At 38.2% G+C, this 16287-nt stretch overlaps 1 long non-coding RNA gene across 1 annotated transcript in view; it reads left to right on the top strand.

The window, feature by feature from the left end:
- The window catches only part of LOC121134662, a 34926-nt gene extending 20007 nt beyond the window's left edge, over positions 1-14919 (top strand). The window contains exon 2 of the long non-coding RNA XR_005871778.1: positions 14039-14919. This is a non-coding gene — a long non-coding RNA (uncharacterized LOC121134662). The remainder of the gene's footprint in view (positions 1-14038) is intronic.
- Positions 14920-16287: the final 1368 nt, after the last annotated feature.

Here is a 16287-nt window from a genome sequence, read left to right on the forward strand (position 1 = left end):
CTTTATGCCTACCTATCAGTCTATCCTGTGATGAATAGCTTTGCTTGCTTTGAGTTAGTCCTAACTTGCTCAGCAATATGTTACACAATTCTTTTTAGAAAAGTCAGCAGTGGTGGGGAAGTAGCTTTGAATGCTGTTTTTGTATTATTGAAAAGTGATAAGGAGGATATTTGTAGAGAAAACACTAGCCCAGGAAGACAGTCCCTGCTTGGGCCTGTTATGTTTTGAAAGTGGCCTTCAGTTCAGCATGACTAGCAAGATAACCAGGCACATGATTCATCAGGCTTGTAACTCAGCAGGTACGTTGCTGCGCACCCAGCCAAGGAACCTTCCACAGCTCACTTCAGGCTGTGATTTTTCTCTGTGCGACAAGACTAAGAGAGGAAGGCTAGGCACTCAGTCTGCCTCTTACTGCATGTCCCACATCTTTCTACTCAGTTCTGCTCAGGACATCTTTATTAAGCATCCCTTCTTGTCTAACAAATGGCCTTGGCTGCTGGTGGGAGTGCAGGTAGGTAAAGAAAAGGATAAATGCCTAAAAGAAAGATTGTTCTTGACTGAAGGAATTTGATATGATTAGCAAATTTAGTTTTGCCTCTTGAGAAAACAAAAACAAAAACAACTTCAACTAAAGGACATGTCCAAAATCAAAGACACAGGATGTAACAATTAATTAAAAGAAATAAAGTCTCTAAATTGAAATTGTATTCAGTAATTGAGTGTATGTATAAAACTGATATGCGTACTCACAAATTAAAAAACTATATATTCAAATGTCAACTCTAGCTATCTCAGAATATGGAATTATTGGTAAGCTTTTTCTTTATTTGTAAAAATGTCCTTCTTATCTCTCTTGCAATGTTTACCTTTGACAAGAGGAAAAGACATATTTCAAAATCATCAGAGAAAGGGATGGGGATACAAGTTACATCTATATACCTAGCTCTCCACAGGAGAGAAGCCTCACTCATTCAAAGAGATTTCTCATAGTTCCAGGGTGGAAACCAACACTTCTATCTCTCTTGGCTACTGTGTAATGTTTTCTATTGACTTGAAACTGCTATAGAAAAGGCAAAGTAAAACTTGGTTTGTCTTTCCATGGCTTGGACAAACTGCAAAAGAATGCATTTTTCCTTTTATCAATTTGTTTCCTAATGTATCTAAAGATGCAACTAGTTAGTGAATCTAAATGCCCCTGGTGACAACTTCGGCATACCAGGCAGGAGGCAACTTTGCTTCAGACTGCTGTAGTTAAATACAAGGCAATCCCCAGGTTTGGGGAGTTTTTCCCTGATTCTCTTACCCTTGAGCATCAGTTGCCTGGCAACCCTTACAGACAGATGCCTATCACCCCTTATAGACAGCTAGTTGCCTGTCAACCCTTACAGACAGCTGCCTACTAACCCTTCCTGACAAAGGGGCTTTTTAATTTTGACCTGGCATTACTTTTAAAGTACTTACTCATTCACTTATGTGATTTGGAGAGTGTCTAGTAAAAGAACTCGTGGTCTGAACTGTGGGTATTTTGTGCTCTTTGTGAGCATTCATGAAGAAGGTGCACTCGAAACACCTGCCATGTGAGGGCTGCATTGAGCCATATGCTGAGCTGTTGTTTGGCTATGTAACATTGAAGTTCGGATTTTGTTTAGCACCGCGCTCACTTGCTTCATGTTTTCTTTTTCTTTTTCACATAGCCTGCTTTTTGCTTTTGGTTTCATTTTTATTTCAATGCTTGGGATGTGAAAGCCATTTGAATTCATCTTGAATCACATTGAAATGCCAGCTAAAATAAGATAAATGATCTCTACCATCTCCAGCATCAATACTGTTTGGGTGACATATTTATTGAAGAATAAGTATTAAGATTCCTAGAAAACTTGTCTTCCTATATTTGAACTTGAGTGATTTTTGAGAGGTCTTTGTTACATTTTATGTACACATAAGAGATGATTTTTATAAAATGTATTTATTAAATACAAACACATCATGTTATAAACATGAACATTTAACTAACCCAAATATGCTATGCAATCTCAGTGGTTCTTTGGGAAACAGTTTCACTTACCATCTAAGAGCACACCCAGAATAGCTGAAACTATATCTGTGGGCCATTTTGTGTATTCATCTCTGCCTATGACGATTGTGTAGAGGCAGGAACTTTGACTGCTAAAGCAGTAAACTGACTGCATGAGCACCCTTTGGGCTCCAAAAGCAAGAGACAAGTATTGTCTCTGATCCAATCTGCGTGACTCCAGAGAGTTGTAACAGAGACATCATCCATGCCTGGCTTCATGGGGAGTAGTGGTCTCTTGGGGGAGTAATATCAGACAGTTCCCACATTCCTGGAAGGTAAGGATAAGGGTTTGTTACTCTGTACCTTAGGCTACGCAACACTGATTGGTGTTGGAGCTTCCCAAAATATGTGAGAAGAGAAGTCTGGTCCATTGGTGACACTCAGCTTGGTCCTAGGCTCCCACTATGACTTGAAAGACTTGTGTGCATGAGCCATTCTTTCAAACTTTGATCACCACAACTACTCCACTTATGAATCTGTACTAACTATCTCAGAACTGAACTTCATGCAGCATCTATCTAAGTCAAGACAAACTAAGCTGAAGAAACACCCTACACTCATTCAAGCAATCATTCAATGCAGTAAAATTATTCTAAATTGTAGGATCATACTTGTGCAACCAGTTCCAGACATAAATTCACAGCTCAAACCAATGCCTGGTCTAGAACCATAGACAAAGACAAATCTGGAGTAAGAGCCAGAACCAGAATAAGGGTAATTACCAGAGCCAGAGCCAGTCCCTGGGGCAGATCTAAAATAGTCTTCAGAAGCAGAAAAGACAGGAAGGTGACTATGAAGCACAGAGGAACTTCCAAAGGCAAGACATCCTTCTAGGAGCTGGAATGGGAATACTAGAGACAACAGAAGGAAACCCCAAATAAGGGGCATACCCTTAGATAGTGTACAATGTTGTAGACAGCTATTTATCCTCAACGGAGTTCTGAGGATGTAACTTGATACCCTGAATACCCAGCCCAAAATAGCAAAATGGTACCTCAATCATATGATAACCTAATGTTTCTAGGTTATTGTTAATGATACCACTGAAAGAAGAAAGATGACCCAAAGAAGAAAGACAGGAAGGAAGGAAAGAAGGAAGGAAGAAAGGAAGGAAGGAAGGAAGGAAGGAAGAAAGGAAGGAAGAAAGAACCCACAACAGTTGAATTCCTGATGCACAAGTTCCAGTAGAAAAACACAGGCAACATACACACACACACACACACACACACACACACACACACACACACACACGGGTGGGGGGGGAGAGAGAGAGAGAGAGAGAGAGAGAGAGAGAGAGAGAGAGAGAGAGAGAGAGAGAGAAACAACTTACTTTGCCAAAAATTTCAACTCTGGAATAATAACCTCAAATGACCAAAAAGCTAGGCAAATTTTCAGACAAAGATTTCAAAACAGCAATTATAAGTGTATTTAAAGGAATGAATGTGAATATGAGTAAACATCTGAATGAAATAAGGCAGACAATACAGGGTGTGAAAATGGGCTTAGACATGCTGAAGAAAACACAATCTGACATGCTATAGGTTAAAAATTAAATGAATCAAATAGAAAGACTGAAGGAGAAGCCTTACTGAAAGAATGGAATGCTTGGAAGGTTGCATATCAGGGGTTAAAGACAATGTAGAATTTTCATAACTAGTTAAGTACACTGATAATTTTTGAGATATGTATTTTTTCATTTTCCATTATATATATGAAAATGAAAAGTCTTTGTGATACTCTTAAAACATCAAATATATGAATTATGTTCACAGAGCTCTTTACTAAAAGCATTTAAAACATTTTCAATGTAACCATAGCAAAAAAAGTTTTCAACTCTAGTGAAAAACAGGTCTTTCCCAGTACCAGAGGAATACAGATTATATAGGCAGGACTTGAAAAGACAATCCTCACATCATTTTATGTTTAGAATACTAATACTGAAGAAAATGTATGAAATGTTTATAGAGAGAAATATTAAGTCACATATATAGGTAGGCCCATAAAAATTTAAACACAAGAAGGGCTTGCAATATGTTTTTCAGTTTCTGAAGGACTATAATTATGAATCTAGACTACCATAACCAACAAAAGTATAGGTCATGATTGAAGTAGAAAGAAAAACATTCCATGATAAAAGCAGACTGGAAGAATTTATGACCATGGTCATTACACTACCTCTATAGATGGTAATGAAAGGAATTTTTCAGACTGAAGAGAATAGTAAACACATACAATAGATTATAGGTAAAATATTACAGATGGCAGACAAGAGTTGAGGATATGAAGATTAAGAAAAGACCATATGCAGTAAGGCCAACAAAACGATGGGAATAATAATGGAATAATAATTAGCATCTCTCTAACAATGAAAATTAATCCTATCAACTCCCCAACTAAAAAGATGAATTGAATTATTGATTAGAAAGATGTGACCTAGTGTCTGGTGAGATGGTTCAGTAGGTAGAGCGCTTATTGCCAAGGTTGATAGCCTAAAAGTTTTTTTTTTGGTCAGACCCCACACTGTGTAAAAGAGAATCAACTTCCCCAAGCTGTGCTCTGCCCTTCACATACACATTATGGTACATGCGTGCATATACACATAAATAAATACAACAATTTTCAAAAAGGACCCAAGAGAGCTCAGTGAGTAAAGTACTTGCTGTATAAGCCTGATGACCTTTATTGATGCCAGGAATGCACATAAAGTTGGAAGGAAAGAACCATCTCCAAGTTGTTCTCTGACCTCTGTGTGAATGCTGTGGCAAACCGTAACCACCACTAGCAACACCACCACCACCACCACCATCACCACCACCACACATTGCATGTGCATAAAACATACATATATACATACATACATACATACATACATACAATTAGAAAAATAAGGTCCATACATTTGCGAGCTCCAAGAATCACATCTTTTCATAAAAGATAGACATTAGCTTATGATGAAAGTATGACAAATATATTCCAAGCAAAGAGAAGTAGGAAACAAGTCTACTTGACAAAATAGTTTTCAAACAAAAATCAGTTCAGAGATTCATTCTAAGGGACAAATACAAGTAGAGTATAAAATTCTAAATATATACTCACCAAACTTGGATGTGCCTGATTTACTAAAACTCACACTTTAGACACAAAGACACAGATTAACCTCAACAAAATTGTAGTGGATGACTTCAATATCGCACTTCCATCATTTAGTAGGTCATTACAGAAAAAAAAAAGATAAAAGAAAAACAAAGAAACAAACATTGAGATGAAATGACATCACAGATCAAATGGGCTTAAATATCTATAGAACATTCTACCCCAAACTGCAAACCACACATACTTCTCAGGAGTCATGGAACTCATGGAGAGTAAATAGTATACTATTCAATAATAAATGTGCCACTGGAGGTATAATGTGAGAAATAAAATACCCTGAAATAAAATGAAAATACAACACTCTCAATCCTATGGTTTATGATGAAAGCATTCCACTGGTAGAAGATTAGAATTCTACATATCTGCATTAATGAATCTGAGGGATCTCAAACATATAATTTAATGATATACCAGTAGACCTTGGAAAAACAAGAGTGGCCATTGTTAGATTACAAAGATTGGATTGTGGAGGCCAATTTAACAAATCAATTTAAGAGAATATCCATTTCCATCTTCTTCTGGAGGACCCCAACTAAAACAGAAAATTAATACTGATATGTGGTAGGCCTGACCATGTGGTACTTTAGGCTTTTGGAACTTATTTTTGAGAGGAGAATGTGGAAAAGTTCAGAAAGTTGAGCTTGAAAAGCATTTGAAACTGTAAGCAGAGCTTAACAAGCAATTTGTATGATATTCTGAGATACATTTTTGGAAAGTATAGTCCTGGTTCATGAAAAAAATTACATTGAGTGAATTAACCCAGGCACAGAAAGCAAATGGTGCATGGTCTCCTTCATACATGGACGGTTGCTGCTTCCAAACTCTAATTTTACGCATTCGACTTGAAGTGCCTATAGATGAAGGGGACTAGAAGAGGGCAATTGGCAGGAACGTCCTGTGAGGGATGGGAGAATGAGAGCAATGTGAAAGACAGAAGGTGGTATGGGGGGTGGAGGTAGGAGGGTGTAAGCAGGGAAGTGTGGGAAGCTGGGAGAAAACAGGGGCATGAGGAAGGGCTGATGAAAACAAAAGGGTTAAAAAACGCCATTTGGAAACTTACTATCTTGTAACTGAACTAAGCATAATTTATTTAAAAATAGTTTGGAGAAAAGGGGGAAATGGGTCAGTGATTAAGAGCACTTGTTGCTCTTGTGCAGGACCTGGATTCAGTTCCCAGGGTCCACATGGTGTCTGTAGCTCTAGTTCCAGAGGACTAAATGCTGTCTCTTGACACTCGTGGGTGTCAGGCACACACACACATGGTGCTGTCATAAAACAACAAGAATAAGTGGCACATGAGTTCCCACCACCAAACAAGACATTTGTAGTATATCCTTTAAGGGCCTGGGGACATTGCTGACTGGGGATCTGAAAGAATGTAAAAGATGGTTGGGTGGCAAATTGCCACCTTCTGAGTAAAATGTAACCATCGCAAACACTGAAAGTAGACACAGATGTCTGTACCAGGTCTGTACAAGAATGGGTCCATCAACAGTTGAGCAGAGATGGACAATGGGCCTCATCCCTCGAGGCTGAGCTATGTGATATTAACAAATTCAGGGAGCTGTGGAGTCATTACCTTCAATTATGTACTCACTGGAGACCCCATAAGGCTTAACATATAGCTCTAAATCAAATATCATACAACAAAATTAACCAGTTTTAAAAAACTATGCTCTCTCCTTCCATCTTCCCCCTTCTGTTTCCATCAAATTATGGTTTGTTACAACAGCTCTTTGTTGGTGTTGTTTGAGACAGGATTTCCCTGTTTAGCCCTGGCTGTCCTAGAACTTCCTCAGGTCGGGGGAAGATGGAGGGAGAGAGTACTGGGAGAGACATTTGGAATCTGCAGGCATCTCTGGGAAGAGCTAGAAACCTACTGTGTGGTGACATTTTGTTTGTGTTCTAACAAATAAAGCTTGCCTGGAGATCTAAGTGTAGAAATAAGTCACTAGCTAACCTTAGTGGTGGCATACACCTTTAATCCCAGTACTTGGATGCAGAGGCAGATGGGTATCTGTGAGTTCAAGGCCACCCTGCTATACAAGATTGATTCAGTCTCAAAAAATCAGAGCCAAGTAGTGGTTACTCACATCTTTCATCCTAGTGTTTGGGAGTCACTCACCTTTAATCCCAGCACTAGGGAGGTAGAGACAGGAGGAATATAAGGCAGGAGATAGGAGCTCATTGCATTCAGTCTGAGGATTCCTAAAGATAGGATCAGTTTGGTTTGAGGATTCGGGAGAGGTAAGAAGTCTCTCAAGTGGTTGGCATCTTTATTCTCTGATCTTTCAGCTTTTACCACAATATATGACTCTGGGGTTTTATTATTAAGACCACTAGAACTTGTGCTACACTAGTACAATAGAAACTCCCAGAAATCTATGAAGGTGACCCTAGCCAAGTGGCCAAGCAATGATTGGTACATGTTGAGACCCGTGCCATGAGAGGGACCTCACCTCTGACACTGCCTGGAGGGTCAGGAACCAGAGTCATGATAGTCCAGAGACCTAGGATAGAACCAAACAGGACTAGTAAAAAAAATCAATGAAATGATTACTAATGATAATTTGTTATACCCACAGGTTGGTGCCTAGCCCAATTGTCATTAGAAAGGCTTCACCCAGCAACTGATGGAACCAGATACAGAGACTCACAGGCAAACATTAGGCAGACCTCAGAGGAGCTTGTAGAAGCGGGAGAAGAAGGATTGTAGGAGTCAGAGGGTCCAAGAATACTACAATAAATCCTACAGAATCAACTAACCTTGTTTCACAGGGACTCACAGAGACTGAACTGGCAACCAGGGAGCCTACATGGGACAGACCTAGGCCCTCTGCACATATGTTACAGTTGTGTAGCCTGGTCTTCTTGTGAAACTCATAAGAGGGACTGCCTCTGTCTCTGTTGCCTGCCTTGGGGCCCCTCCTTTTCTCATGGTGGGTTGTCTCATCCAGACTTAATAGTTTCACTGAAACTTGATATGTGGTGTTTGGTTGATATCCATGGGAGACCTGCTCTTTTCTGAAGAGACACCAAGGAGGAATGGATTGGATGAGGGGACAGATAGGAGGGGAGAGAGGGGGAAACTGCGCTTGGGATATAAAAACAAAACAAATTAACGCACCAAGTTAATAAGTTAATAAGAAAAAGAGCTGATGTGTCCTCTCATGTAAATTAGGAATGACAGAAGTATCCACAGCACTAAGATCTGTACAATCAGTCCCAAACATTGATCATACTGTTGAAGGGATGTGGTATACTTGGATCTCACTAAGCATCCTGTTGGAGAAATGTGATACACATGGACCTCACTAAACATGAATCATTCTGCTGGAGGTATGTGGTACACTTGAACCTCACTAAGCATGAATAATACTGCTAGAGAGATGTGGCTGAGGATGTTAGGTATTCCACAGCCACAAAACTTAGCTGTGCCCTTGAAATGCCCTGTCACACCTCTTGTGGATTTCAAAAGTTATTCTTTTCTTTATTATATGTATTCTTTATTTGTTGGGGTGGAGCCCAAGTATCATGGTACATATGAGGAGTGAAGTGTTCTTCTGGAGGTCAAACGCAGGCAAACAGACTTAATGGCACACACCATTACCAGTTGAGTAATCTCACTGGCCATCTTTCTGTCTTGTAACATGTGTTATTCTTTTTCTGATTCTTCTCCTTACAGTAGCTTCCAGTCTACCGTCTTACCTAGAAATTCAAAATAATCTATCTAAAAGGCCTATTTGTTCATATGAGGTCACTAGTCAATAAACAATAGGTATCATTCTACTTAGAGTGGCGTTTATCTTCATTCTTGGGGTGACAAATAGTGAAACATTCTGCCACCACAATAACCTTCCCAAGCCTCTCTCCCTTTGAAGAAACCCAACACTATATTATACCAAGAAAGTAAAAAAAGAAAAGAATACTAGACTTTGACTGTTTTGTCTCTTTCAAGCTTTCTGGAATTATCTTAGTCTCAGATATCTGCTTATTTTGCAAAAACTAAGCCAATGCAGTATTGTCAGAATAAAATAAGGAACTTATACATGCCTATTCAGCACATATACAGACTCAGGCAAAACACATAAACATAAAATAAATTGAATAAATATATTTTTAACTCAGGAACTAACTTTTATGACTTGGCTCACTTTATAAAATTTTATTTATTTTTATTTTATGTGCAATGGTGTTTTACCTGTGTGCATGTCTTTGTGAGGGTGTCAGCTACCATGGAACAGGAGTTACATTCAGTTGTGAGCTGCCATGTGGGTGGTGGGAATTGAACCAGGGTCCTCTTGGAAGAGCAATCATTGCTCTTAACTGCTAAGCCATCTTTCCAGCCCCTTGTCTCACTGTTTAAAGTAATAGCTTTAACAAAATATTCAGAAGTGTGAAATAAATCAGCAAATATATTTTACCATTTTATAAGTGAAAACTTCCACTCGTCATGACTCGCTAGCTACAATTGCAATAACTTCCCAGAAAAGGAAAAGATGCCAAGGCTGTGGACCTGATGAATTAGGCCAGGTAGGTATCTTCCAGGAATGATGGACCTGACCTTCTCACATTGTAGCTAGCTGGGAAGCTAAATGGCTGCATTCAACTTGAAAATTCTAGGGTATTCTTAATAAAAGCCCATACTTTAATACTTTTCCTCCACCTGACTTCTAGCAGAACATTTTTAAGAGTATGCATTTATCAAATGTTAATTTAAGGTAAAAAATAGTAAGGAGGAGGTGTGATTATCTAGTTATTTAAACTCAAAGCTATGACAAAGAGTTAAAGATTCTCTTAGAAAAGTCATATTTGAACTATTTGATACTTTGTATCACTATGAATAAACTTACCTTGAACCTTTATGAAACAGATGAATGACATTTTTCAATAGTAGGATTTACATGGGATAGGAGATTCATATTATGGATATAGAGAGATGGACAGGTATTTTTTTAAATCCCCATAGTACAGTTTTAGAAGGTCTCTGATATGTGCTAATATCCATGCTTCAGGGGTGTATGTAGTTTTTCTTGGATTTGAAGTTTTAATTTTCACTTCATCAGTCATTTGAAAAGTTACAACTAAAATGAAAAAAATAGTTGATGTAGGAGAAAGCAACTGGAGTCAAGTCCTGTTATTGGCGTGAGCAGCTGTTTCTCCTCCAGCAAATTCCTAGGGCTTGCACTCCTCCCAAACAGAATAGTAGACAACATGAGAAATTTCCCAGGCAGCCTTGTAGTTCCTGACTTGAAAGCAATTCTGTTATGGCAAAGTTTTGACAGGCATTGAATCGTCTTACTTGGGTCTCCAAGGAGATGCTGAACGTCCAGGATGAATGTTTGATTTAGCTCAGTCCATCACCATTTGGGTTACTTTTAGAACCATAGTTAGAGCCACAGAAGATGTGTTGTTCTTCAGGGAAATAAAATGGCTGAACATACTTGTATTATTTTGATGAGCTGGACTAGCGAGACCAAGACTCAGAGTTTTAAACATAGAAACCATGTGCTTTTTGCTGAATTACCATATAGGAAGAATAAACATTTCTTTCTCTTCAAGCACTGTTTATGCATTTCACCAGAAACATGATTGATCACACGCAAGCTGGGAGGCAATGATACGCATGTGTGAGACCCACATAGAGTAACCCACATGGAGAAATATCCTATGGCACAACTATTAAGAATGACTTCATCAGAGTGTTCTTTTCCTCCAAGGAAAAATATATCTTTTAATAACTGAATAATTCATCTATTTTGATTTTTCAGACTAGATTATGATGTGAAGTTACTGCAGTAGTACAGGAAATCAAGTTTGATTTTGTAATATAGTCAAATGAGTACTTTAGAGTGCAATGTCTGCGATCAATAAGGAAGCTGTAACTACATTTACTGTCAGATGATGATATTGATGTAAAAACATAATGGTCGAAATTATAAAATCAATTTCAATAATTTAATCAGAAATGTTTATTGATACTGTTAAAGTTGAATTCAATAGCTTCTAGTATGTAGTTAATTTCCTACCTGTCAGAAAAATGTATTGAAATGCTCTTTCTTGAAAATGGAGTTAATTCAGTAGAGAAAGCAGCAAACTTTCATGCTAGGAGAGAGAAGAAATCATTCTCCAGGTCTTGGTGAAGGCAAATGCTGGAAGCGTGTGTGTGTGTGTGTGTGTGTGTGTGTGTGTGTATGTATATGTGTATATATGTGTATGTGTATATATGCATATATATGTACAAATATCTATATATCTTATGTTCCCAAATTGTTGGGATAACTGCCTCTGAAATGGCCAAAGTGAGGAGTTGAATGCTCATTGCAATACTGCAGGGATGAGCAAGCAACACATGTGTAGAGATGTGTGGATGCTGTGTGCTGTGTAGGTCTTTGTGAAACGATATTTATTTTAAAAGCTGATAGAAAGATTAAGCTCTAAGGACTGGAATCTGGCGTTTTAACTCTTCCACAAGCTCTTAATTATGATTTTTTTCATATTACACTGAAACTCTCCTAACTGAAGCAAAAGTTACTCATGGGAATATCTGTAGGTGTGATGTTTATGTTTCAAGTAAAGATTTTGTGTCTTTTGGGAGCTTGTTCTCTTTACAAGAGATACAGACCAAATTTTGATGGCTTATCAATTAATTGGATGTGTGCCGTGGTAAGTAATCTAAATATTAAATTCTGTATGATTATTCAGAAATTGTCTATTTTCCTATTGTGTAGTGGAGTTGCATTTTCTTATAACAACATTCAAAGGATTTCACTAGCTGGTTAAACTATTTTCTGGGTCATTTGCTTGCTCTCCTATTGCACTTTCCACTTTGGAAGTGAAACTACATTTGAACTGCCTTCCAATGGTCCATGCTCTTTATTTTTCCACCATATAATTCTCAATTATAACATCAACCTGGCACTTTGAGCATTGACTCATAACATAGTCTGCCTTTTACTTGTATGCTCTTTTTGGCATGTTTTGTTTCCCAGACTAAATTATTTGATCTCCAAAAGCTGGTACTGAGTCAAATATCCTCCAGAACATTAAGTGACTAGGTAATTGCATATCATATTGTGGCTATTCAATATCTGATCAACTGAATGTTTCATAAACTGTGAAGATTAGAATTCTAGTTGCTTAATTTGGAATGCAAACCTGTTGGGCAGTGAAGGATGTTTCTTTCAATTAACTCTTAATTGGAATCAGAGAATTTTGGAAATTTTATTTCCATTGTGCAAAGGGAATCAAAAGTTTAGATAATTCTCAGCATAACAGACATTATTAAATTCCTAGTCTCTTGACACATGCCTTTTTTTTTACTATACCAAGATGATTCCTAAGAAACTAATTTGTATTTGGTAAAGATAAAAAGAAGAGTCAAGTTGCCTTAAAAATTAACCAAGTCCTTTGAGAAAAAGGGGATGTCGCCAAAGTTCTCAGAATTGATGTCATACTATAGGGAAGATTTATTTAAGTCTCTAATCATTAATTTTTAGAACTTTGGATATAAGTTTTCCTGATAAAACAAGTGAATTCAGCCCCCCAACTGCTTGAAAAGATATACTGAATATAGTTGGAAATGGAATTTGAGCTATAGGTTCTCCCCCTACACTTGGGTGGGTTTGCTGTCATTACTTCCTCCCCTTGTCAATTGGGTTGCTAAGTTACCTCCCTAGGCCATCTATCTCCTGCTTCCTGACATTTGCCATTTCTTCTATTTTATTGTACATTTAATGTCAAAGGCTCACATCAAGTATTCAAATATAAGTTTCTTTGCATCAACTGTGTTTATAGAAGGAACATGATATATGTAAGGGTAAAAATATCAATACATAAGGAAATATAAGCCAAAAATCTAAAGCCAGTATGAATCTATCTATAGAACCCAAATGATTGAAAAGACAAATCCCATTTTCCCATTAGCCTTCCGATGCATATTTGTAAAAATAAATGCCTACTCACATGGCATAAGATGATGAAATCAATGTGATGGATCATTGATTCACACATGTAATATTGTGCAAGAAATAAAGACTGTCACATGTTTGGAAATAGAATCTACTATTTACTTAATTGTCATGTGTTAGACTTGTGTTAAGTGCTTTGTCATTTGGATTCTGCTTCCCAACTTGGGTTACTAGGATTGGCAGCAGGAATCTTCCCTCACTAAGTCATCTTGCTGGTTCCCTAAACTTCAGTCTTGTTAGGTCTGAAAAAGAGGAAAATTAGGACTGGTGGCAGGGCTTGATGTATAAAGGGGTTTGTCACAAAAGCTTGGCCACCCAAGTTCCGTACCCCAAACACATAAAGTGGAGGGAGAGAGCTAACTTACAAAGTAGACCTTTGACCTCCACACTCTTGCTTGTTGCTTGTATTCTCTCTCTCTCTCTCTCTCTCTCTCTCTCTCTCTCTCTCTCTCTCTCTCTCTCTCTCTCTCTCTCTCTCTTCTTGCCATTACCAAAATAATAAGTAATTTTTACAAGGAGAATATTAAAATCATGGCATGTGTCTCATACAATTACTATTTCAAAATAGAGGATGCTTGCAGAATTCTTGGCAAAGCCATGGCTGTTGGCATTATTTTTTACTATAAACAGATAAGAAAGCACAATTTAGTGGAGTTTAAATAACTTTCCTCAGCTCATAGAGTAAGTAAATGGAAGAATGCAAGTGCTACTGGCCAGTGAACCAGGGCAGGATAAATTAGAGTAGAAATGAAAGAATATATGTATATGATATATGTTATGAAGATAAATACCCCTGATGTGCTATAACAAAAGGGAGAATGAATGCATTATTCCATTCCAGGTCGTGAGTCAATGGCAGTGGAAAGCGACCCTTGGAATGGAATCTGCTGCCACCTCAGCTGCCTCCACTGGATCTGGATTGTGTGAGAGCCTACACACTCTGGAGGCTGGTGCTCTCTCCTCATCTCTGCTGCCCCCTGGCTATGGGAAACACCAGAAGCTGTCCCATGCCATTAGACTCAAGGAACACCATCAATGCTCACCCTGTCTCTCCTTCAAGTGTCCATCAACTTCTCCAACTGTACAATGTAACAAAAGAGATGTGGCAAAAATGTCTGAAAACTGTAATTTGTAGGCGTCTGCCCCGGAAGTCCAGAGTGTACAGGTCAGATAATGAGGCTTAGAGAAAAAGAAGCAACAGAGGAGATGTCTCAGAAGGTAGAACTCTAGGAGGAGGGAATGGTTTGCTCTTTGGGTAATGGATAACACATGATATGGAAGGGTAAATGCTCCTGCTCTCAGAAATCCGGTCAAATATGATCCATTATTTGCCGGAATAAACCTATAAAAGTTAATTAAATTTCGTTATCTATGACCATGTCTTAACATAACAGAGAAGCTTGCTAATTGAAGGAAAACATAATATATGTATAGACAGCAATGGAACTCTTACATATTTCCTCTCTTATCGGTTCTGCTGAGCAGGATTGCATTTTCTCTCATCTGTAAGAAACTTTAATAATGGAGGAAGCTATAGCAATGAAGGTCTGTGGGCACATTGACTACAATTCTGTTGTTCTTTTGTGATGATTTGCCTACAGCATTCTTAGAAAGAAGAATATCGATGCTTTGGCATGACTCTCCTCAAGCAACTACAATGTGTTTAAGTGTGTAGCATGCTCTCAAGTAATTTCCCTTGAAGATAGCATGGGAGACTCATAATTCTGTGTAGAGTGTTCCTTTCTGTCTGTGTGGACATCTAACTTTATTTACTTCTTCTGCTTTCCTTTTCTTTACACAGTTAAAGCAGAAAGCACCTGTTGTGAGACGTTCAGTTGTAAAAAGGGCTGACATAACAAACAAACAAACATGCCTAACGCTATTATTTGAATGTGAAAAGCCGTCATAGATCCGTGTGTTTGAGCACTTGGGGGTATTGTTTCTGGAGTCTGTTAAACCTTTTGAAACATTAGAGGAAGTGGATCATTGGGAGATAAGCTTAGAGGGTTGGACCGCTGGCTGTGGTCTAGCTTCACCCTTCCTGGACAGATGGAGATATGGCTAATCCACTGCACATTCCCCCACCATCATAATGCCATATCTTCCCCAGAGTGAAGCTATGAGATAAAATGAGTCTGTCTTTAAGTTACTTCTTGTCAGGTTACTAAGACAAGGAATGCTACTGCTATACCAATCAAATTATCACTAGTTATCTAGAGAAACAATTGTTCTTTATATCTTATTCAAATACCATCTTTACACTTCCTGCATTTTGAACTATTTAAAAAAATAATTGATGCCTTTACTGTTAATTATGAAACTCCAATAGACTACATACATAGTAGAGGGTGTTTCTTAAATTGCTAATATTCACATAGTTATAGTGGTAACTTGATATCTTCATTAGCATTAAGGACTGTGCTAAAATAACTAATAATGAATGCTTCATTAAGCATTTGGCACCCAACACAAAGAGAAACAAGTTAGTTTTTTACCATCTGTCTACTCTCCTAGATTGTTTTCCTTAAATCCCAGAAAAGTAAAGATGACTGTCTGCAGTAACCATGATGGAAGCATAGCTCATTCTGCCACCTGCAGCAGTCTGAAGAATTCCCTGCATCAGTTAGGAATAGCAAGTCAACCGGCTTTGTAGCAGGGCAGAATTTCAGGATAAGCCAATATTCCATAAAACTGGAGTGCATTAAGAAAAAATATTTTATAGAAAATCATGTGTTTCACAACCTCATGTGTCATTGCTAATACTTAATATTTTCTCTTTTGTAATATTTGTGTGTGAGTGAGAATTCTGTCTGCTTGTGTGTGTGTGTGTGTGTGTGTGTGTGTATCATATATGTGCAGTGCCTCAGAAGAAGGCACCAGATACCCTGAAAATGAAGTTACAGATGGTTGTGAGTGGCTGTGTGGGGGTGCTGGGTACTGAACCCAGGTCCTCTGCAGGAGCAATAAGTGATCTTAACCACTGAAGTATCCATCCCTGCAGCCCCTTGATTAATGCTTTCAATTCCTTGTATAGCCTAGATATTAGCACACTGTGGATATGTAGTTAGCAGTGTTTTCCCCCACTCTGTA

The sequence above is a fragment of the Mesocricetus auratus genome, unplaced genomic scaffold, assembly GCF_017639785.1.
Source record: "Mesocricetus auratus isolate SY011 unplaced genomic scaffold, BCM_Maur_2.0 Super-Scaffold_100029, whole genome shotgun sequence".
In the NCBI taxonomy this organism is placed as follows: domain Eukaryota; kingdom Metazoa; phylum Chordata; class Mammalia; order Rodentia; family Cricetidae; genus Mesocricetus; species Mesocricetus auratus.